This window comes from Vicia villosa, unplaced genomic scaffold (assembly GCF_029867415.1).
Source record: "Vicia villosa cultivar HV-30 ecotype Madison, WI unplaced genomic scaffold, Vvil1.0 ctg.000248F_1_1, whole genome shotgun sequence".
NCBI classification, from domain to species: Eukaryota; Viridiplantae; Streptophyta; class Magnoliopsida; order Fabales; family Fabaceae; genus Vicia; species Vicia villosa.
The window spans coordinates 961,464-968,942 of NW_026705102.1; positions in this window are offsets into that span (position 1 = coordinate 961,464).

The following is a 7,479-nucleotide window of genomic DNA, read 5'->3' on the forward strand; positions in this document are numbered from 1 at the left end:
CTCCCTTTTAAGAGTTCATACGGTGTTTTGTTTAGAATAGGACGTATTAGGATCCTATTCAGAACATAACAAGCCGTATTGATGGCATCGGCCCAAAAATATTTTGGAAGCTCATGTTCATTAATCATAGTTCTCCCAAGTTCTTCCAACACACGATTTTTACGTTCCACAACTCCGTTTTGTTGGGGAGTTCGTGGTGTGGAGAAATTATGATTAATGCCATGATTGCCACAAAACTCTTCAAAAAGATGGTTTTCAAACTCACCTCCATGATCACTTCGGATGGATACTATGTTAGTGTTTAATTCATTTTGAATTAACTTGGCAAATTTCTCAAATGCGGAGAAGGTGTCACTTTTATTTGCTAAGAAAATCGTCCAACAATATCTAGAGAAGTCATCAATTATGACATACCCATAAAGGTTTCCGCCTAGACTCTTTATTCTAGATGGTCCAAAGAGGTCCATATGGAGAAGTTCAAGAGGTCTTGTAGTTGAAACAATGTTTTTAGATTTAAAAGAAATCCTCGTTTGCTTCCCCATTTGGCACGCATCACATAAGTGATCTTTGGAAAACTTTATTTTAGGTAGGCCAGACACTAAGTCTTTTGAGACGATTTTATTAAGCAAATCAAAGTTGACGTGAGCCAAACGTCTATGCCAAAGCCATGAGTCTTCACTCATAGTTGCTAGACATTTTGCTTCAATCGAGGATACATCATTTAGATCAAGCATGTATACATTATTTACCCTCAGGCCTTTGAACACATCATCTTTCTTGTCATCATTTCGAATTATGCAACTTTCTCTAGAAAATGATACTGAGTATCCTTTGTCGCATAATTGACTGATGCTAATAAGATTGTGTTTAAGGCCCTCAACTAAAAGGATGTCAGAGATAGTAGTAGAAGAGGGATTACCTACACTACCTTTACCGAGTATTGCTCCCTTGTTGTTATCACCATAGGTCACAAATCCTTTCTTCTTAGCCACAAAGTCATAGAATAAAGATAAGTCACCCGTCATATGTCTTGAGCATCCGCTATCTAGAAACCATCTTCTTTCGGATGGTTCAAGACATTCCACCTACAAATTTAAACAAGGGAAGTAGGTACCCAATTTTCATTGGGTCCTTGTGTGTGAGTGAAAGAAAGGTTGCTCTTGGGAGTCCATTTGAAAATGCCTTTGGGAACCAAGAACCTCTTGAAGCGACATTTTTTAATGGTATGTCCCCTTTTGCAACAATATAGACATCTTGAGTTTGAGTAGTCATCACATTTACTAGATTGATCTTTTATCACATAAGTGTATCGTTGATACGGATTTATCATACTGTTTTTGAAATGTGATCGATCAATAACATATGTGATTTTAGGTTGTGAGGCCTTGTCTAATTTGACTTTGATAGTTTTAACTTCTTTTTGCCAAATGTGACAAGTTTCACATCCTCCCCACTTAAACCAAGGACCTTTGTCAACAACGCTTGTGTCTTTGATACTTTTGATCATAGATTCCTTGAGAGTTTCTAATTCCTTTTCGGAATCGGAAACTTTCTTCTCAAGGTATTTAAAAATTCTTTTATTTGAAGCTAAGCGTTGAAATGCTTCCTTAGCTTCATGATGCAAAGTATCAAAGGCATGCTTTAATTCAAAATAAGACATAGCATCAACATTATTGTATTTATCATGACTTACAATCTTTTTCTTCTTTTGATGTGCCATGAGACATAGGTTGACTGTTTCCTCTTCATCGCTTGAGCTTTATTTGCTAGATGAGTCACTATCACTTTCCCAAGCGATGTAGGCTCTTCTTCCTTTTGATTGCTTCTTTTGAGGTTTACTTTTGGTCTTATCTTTCTTTAGTGAAGGACAATCCGGTTTGTAATGACCGGGTTTTCCACAGTTGTAACAACATCCTCTAGGTTTGGTCTTCTTGTACTCATCTTGCTTGTTAGACCTTGATTGACGTCTATAATCAACTAGATTGTTGTCTGAGTGCTTAATTTCATTCTTTCGAAGATACTTGTTGTACCTTCTTACGAATAATCCCATATCTTCATCCGGACTTTCATCTTCATCACTAGACTCACTATCACATGTATCTTTGGTGGATGACTTAGAACTTGAAGCCTTTAAAGCGATGGACTTCTTTTCTGTGTCCTTAGACTTTTCTTTCTTTCCTTTCTTTTTGTGCTTGTTTAGGTTCATGAGGTCTTGCTCATGTTCTTCAAGCTTTCCGAATAAGGCTGTGAGATCCAATGAAGTGAGATCATTGGATTCTTTGATTGCCGTGACCTTCGGTTGCCATTCCCTACTAAGACATCTCAAAACTTTGTTAGTAGCTATGGCATTAGGAGTAATATGTCCCAATGTGTGTAATCGATTTATAATGTGAGAAAATCTCTTTTGCATATCCGCAATGGTTTCACCATGCTTCATATGAAAGAGATCAAACTCTTGCGTTAAGGTATTGATTTTAGCTAGCTTAACATCATTAGTTCCTTCATGGGCGACTTGTAATGCATCCCACATTGTCTTAGCCGATTGGCAATGCGACACATGAAAGTACTCATCAACCCCTAAGGAAGCTATAATCATGTTTCTAGCTTTCCAATCATACCCGTAATTCTTTTCATCTTTTTCATCCCATTGTGCTTGAGGTTTAGGTCTTGTGATGCCAGCATCGTTGGTTATGGTGATAGCCATAGGACCATTGACGATGACATCCCAAATTTTTCTATCAACGGAGTTGATATGAATGCACATACAGTCTTTCCAATAACTATAGTTTTCTCCAGTGAAAACAGGCGCTTTAGTATACGCCCCTTTTTGACCGTTCTCCATTTTCTAAAAAGTTATATCAAGCACTAGAATGAACCGGAGCTCGTGATACCACTTGTTAAACGATAGGACTGGTCTAGAGGGGGTGAATAGACCACCTTTTTCGACCTAAGAAAATTTTAGCTATTTGAAACGTGACTTCCCTGAATCACTTAATCGTCTAAGATGATTATGTTATCGGGGACCGGATGTGTGCCATAAACCAAACGGATGAGAATGATAAGTGATGAATTACGTTTTAACGAAAATCTCGATTGTCTCAATTACACACAATATGGTATATTACTCACAATGAACGTTTTCACTAAAATATGAACAAAAATGTGATTGAGTAATTTTATCGAACACTTGGTGATCGATATTTTACCTAACCTTAGTTTTTGTTCAATAATGGAAATAAACGAAAACAAGTGAAAATGCGATAAAGTAAAAGCGATAAGGAACACGATATTTGTTTAGGCAGTTCCTCTATCGTCCTCGCAGGAGTACGTCTGCCCCTAATTTCAATTGAAATTAGGAAAGTTTTTATTTAATTGAAAAATGTTAACAAGGAAAGAAAGTACCAATCACCAACTACAACAATGCAGTAAAATTGAAATACGCTTCGATCCTTCCCTTGATTCGAGTCGAATCAAGCCGATGTCTAATCTTCACGATTAAGACCCCGATCGTTTCTTTCTCAATCCTCCAGTTGTAGCAAGTTTGTTGAGTAGACCTTCAATCTCTCAAACCCTTATGCACGGCTGAATTGATTACCAAAGCAAATCGATCGTCAAAAACCTTCAAACCCAAAATCTTTGATGAGGAAGGAAAAACCCTAAGGTTTTATACAAGAAACACCCTCAACACTCTTCACTCGAACAAGATGAATGTCTACCGTCGAATCTCGAACAAGACAAACTCTACCGTCGAACCTTATCAACACACGTTCCTTACTTCGATCGAGAAAGATGATTATGTGTGATTCTCGATCAATAAGCGAAAGGTTGAAGATGAGAAGAAGCTGAGTCTATATTTCACGTTTCTTGTTGTTTTTGCCATGGAATGATCACTTGAGTATTTATACCACACTTAATGCATAACCAATTTGAACACAACAGAAAAATCAATTTAATGAGCGACAGGTCGACCTGCTCTCTGCATTGGTCGACCTATTTAGTTTGTTGCACCTGAAAATGAGGAATGTGAGACACTTGCGTCGACCTAAAGGGTCGGCGTGCGCATACCCGAGATTCCCCCAAGGTTCCATGCGTCGACCTACTCCATCCATGCGTCGACGCATAATCATCTTTCACCTGAGGTTTCAAAAGCTGAATGAGTCGACCTGAAGGGTCAGCGTGCGCATAACCGAGATAAGTTCAAAGTTCCATGCGTCGACCTATGCATGTAATGCGTCGATGCATTCACTCCTTACTTAGAATCTTTCAGAATCAGCTTGCAATAGGTCGACCTATTGCATCCATGAGTCGACCTATTAATGTCTTGTGGTCAAAGATACTTGTCTTGGTTGCATTTGCTCGGTTTCTTAGATTCCATTTGGGTTGTAGTTGATTCACAATGTTTTGACGTCATGAAAACTACACCTTGCCCTCACAAAAAATGTAACACCCCTAAATCTAGACTACTAAATAAAGCATACATTTGCGTCATTCAGAGTAATAAGCATGCATCACGTGAGGGTATTACACACATTATTTCAACAAACAATCACTTTAATATGCAATGTTCACATACAAGTAACACAAAATTGAAAATTTAAAACAAAACATGCATAACCACAGCGAAATAATTATCTCATCTAGAAAATGGTAAACTTGGATGATTCCCATACATCATCCACCATATCACAATATCTTGGCTCAAAAGCCACACATCAAGATATAACATATACAATGTAGGAAATACATATGAGTAAAACAATATCTCATAACATCAATTCAAAGATAATAAAGCCAAACTCCCAAGTGTTACATTGACCAGAGCACAATATGACTACCTAGTCAAGACACACTACAATAGATCTAAACCTCCAAGCTAGACCTCCTCCGAAGCACCACTATCTTCGGTACCTGAGCGATGTCGGAATAAAATATTATTCCAACAGAAAGGTGAGAATTCAAATCATCATAGATAAACGTAATAATAGGAAATGTATAACACAACAACAATACATTCCAAGAATTCGTCACTCTTCACATAAACATGCATCATAAATAATTTATCAAGATTCACATGTTTAACTCATTCTACAAGCTCCGCACATCAAGTAATCATATCCAATCACTATAATCCTCAATTGCATACAATTATGAAATACAATTCAAGTATACAATTCATATCACCACATCCACATATATGCATATCGACCAAAATCATATCCACACAATCATATCACATAAATCATTCAACAACAACAATTCACACCGACACATGCGACTCAAGTATGACTCAATGCGATATGCATATGGATCCCTCCGTTATCATTTCTAGCAAGCCGGTTGTCCATCTTTAGAACTAGATAACCATCTCTAAAGCTCCTTTCGGAGTTAAGCTTTCAAACCCCATTCAGTTTTAGGTTTGGGGCAAGCAAATAATCTTCACATGATTACCAACATTTCCTCTTTCCAAGACTCATGCTAGTGTAAGTGTGCAACAAACAAGACTCATGCAAATAAGACGATCTCAACCTCTTAAAATGCACAATCACATCTCTTCCAATATTGCACAACATACACAATGTAACACCCCATTTCTACGAGGTAACTATAACAAAAATCAGAGTATGAAAATTCCAATCATCACATGGGATATCACATTTACAACTCAAATCACAACGACATAAACGCCTTCAAAACAGATACATAACACTTTTGAAACGAACGAATTCATAACAGTTTATTTAATCTTTAAAAATAATAATCAACGTTAAATTATCACGCAGCGGATTCACAACTTTAAAGCTCCAAATAAAATCATAGCATCTTGCTTCACCATAAAATAACTTCAAAGTCGCAAGTCTTAACGAAACAACATCGAAATTTAGCAATAAAAACAATTCAACAAATAATAAAAAGCATGCGTTTGTCCCCCCGAGTGCTATGTATCAGAGCAACAAACCGACTCGAACTCACGGCAACAAGGTCTTCACTCACAGCTATCATCTGCACGTTACCAGTATAAAGGCAACGGCCAAGATGAAAAAGGGTGAGATATCTATCAATATAAATAAGATTATGATAAATTATATATTAGAGTTAGGATCATAAAAATTACCACATCGCGGTATATTCATCACAATTCATTTGACATCTTTATATTCAACAAACAATACATGTAACAATACTTCACAATTCAAATCACACTTATGCAATATAACATGCGACACTAACAATGCACATGCATGTGGTACCCAGAGATTCTGCTCCCATCACCAATTTTCAGTTAATAGAGGCATCAAAACAGGCATAAGCCTTTGTCACTGTTTGCCAATCCAGGCTGTCACAAAAATGCAATCATATGCGACACGAAGAATGCAACATAACAAACATAATCACAACAAAAACGTCATGAGGCATACGCCTACATCATTGTTATTACAAATAAATAGAGGTAATTCATCGTCGCTATAATCCCTGCACTTTGCAATATCCACCAAAGTTATCACAGCATCATGACAGCACAACACACCACAAGAAAAGCAACAACACAGTAAGGTCAATCCAAAGCAGTCTACTAAGTTTCAATCTACTTGTTCTCTGGTTTATTAATGATATTCTCTTATATACAACCAATTCCAATTAGTCATTTATCATACTACTACACACTCTGCTACTGCTTTATTCCATATCAGCAAATATTATTTCCTACCAACAGCTACTAGCTCTGTATTTAATAATCCATTGTTTTACTAAGTCCCAACCTGAATTATTTATCTCTACTAATTACTTCATAATCTTCTACTAATGATATTGTTTACTACTACTGAAACTCATACAATTAACTCATTGTTATAACTCAATACTATGCTAAATTCATTCCAGCTATCCTAATTAAATTCATCATTAATCTCTACTTCCAATTTAGGGACAATGTCGTGGCTACTGAATTATTAGAGTGAGAAGAATGGAGATTACACTAAGAGTTACTTTCAAGTCACCTGATAAACAAATACTGAGAAAAAGTAAGGTGTGACACCCGTCCCCATTGCATGGCACCCGCCCCTTATCCTTTTTCTTTCTCTAGGATGGCCATCTTAGGCCATGGGGCGCCCACCCCACAATGGTGGCCCCCGTCCCTATATTTTCCTCTTCCACCATTATATATTTTTTTTTCTTTAAGATTAAGGGGCGCTCGCCCCAGACCCTTGTGGCCCCGCCACAAATTCTTTCTTCCTCCTTTCTTGTTCTTCTATTCCTTCGCTCCCAGAACAATTTCTCCAGAATCGATTCATAGTTTTTCCAGTAATTCACCAATACATAAATCATTCATACATATTCATCGATTCAATTAACTCAAGCAACATCATTTACAAAATCACATTCAACACAATCATTCAACATTCATCAACATAAACAATTCATCATCAAATTTTTCAGAAACCACATAACAGCAAAACACCAAAATCATACACAACACAGAGA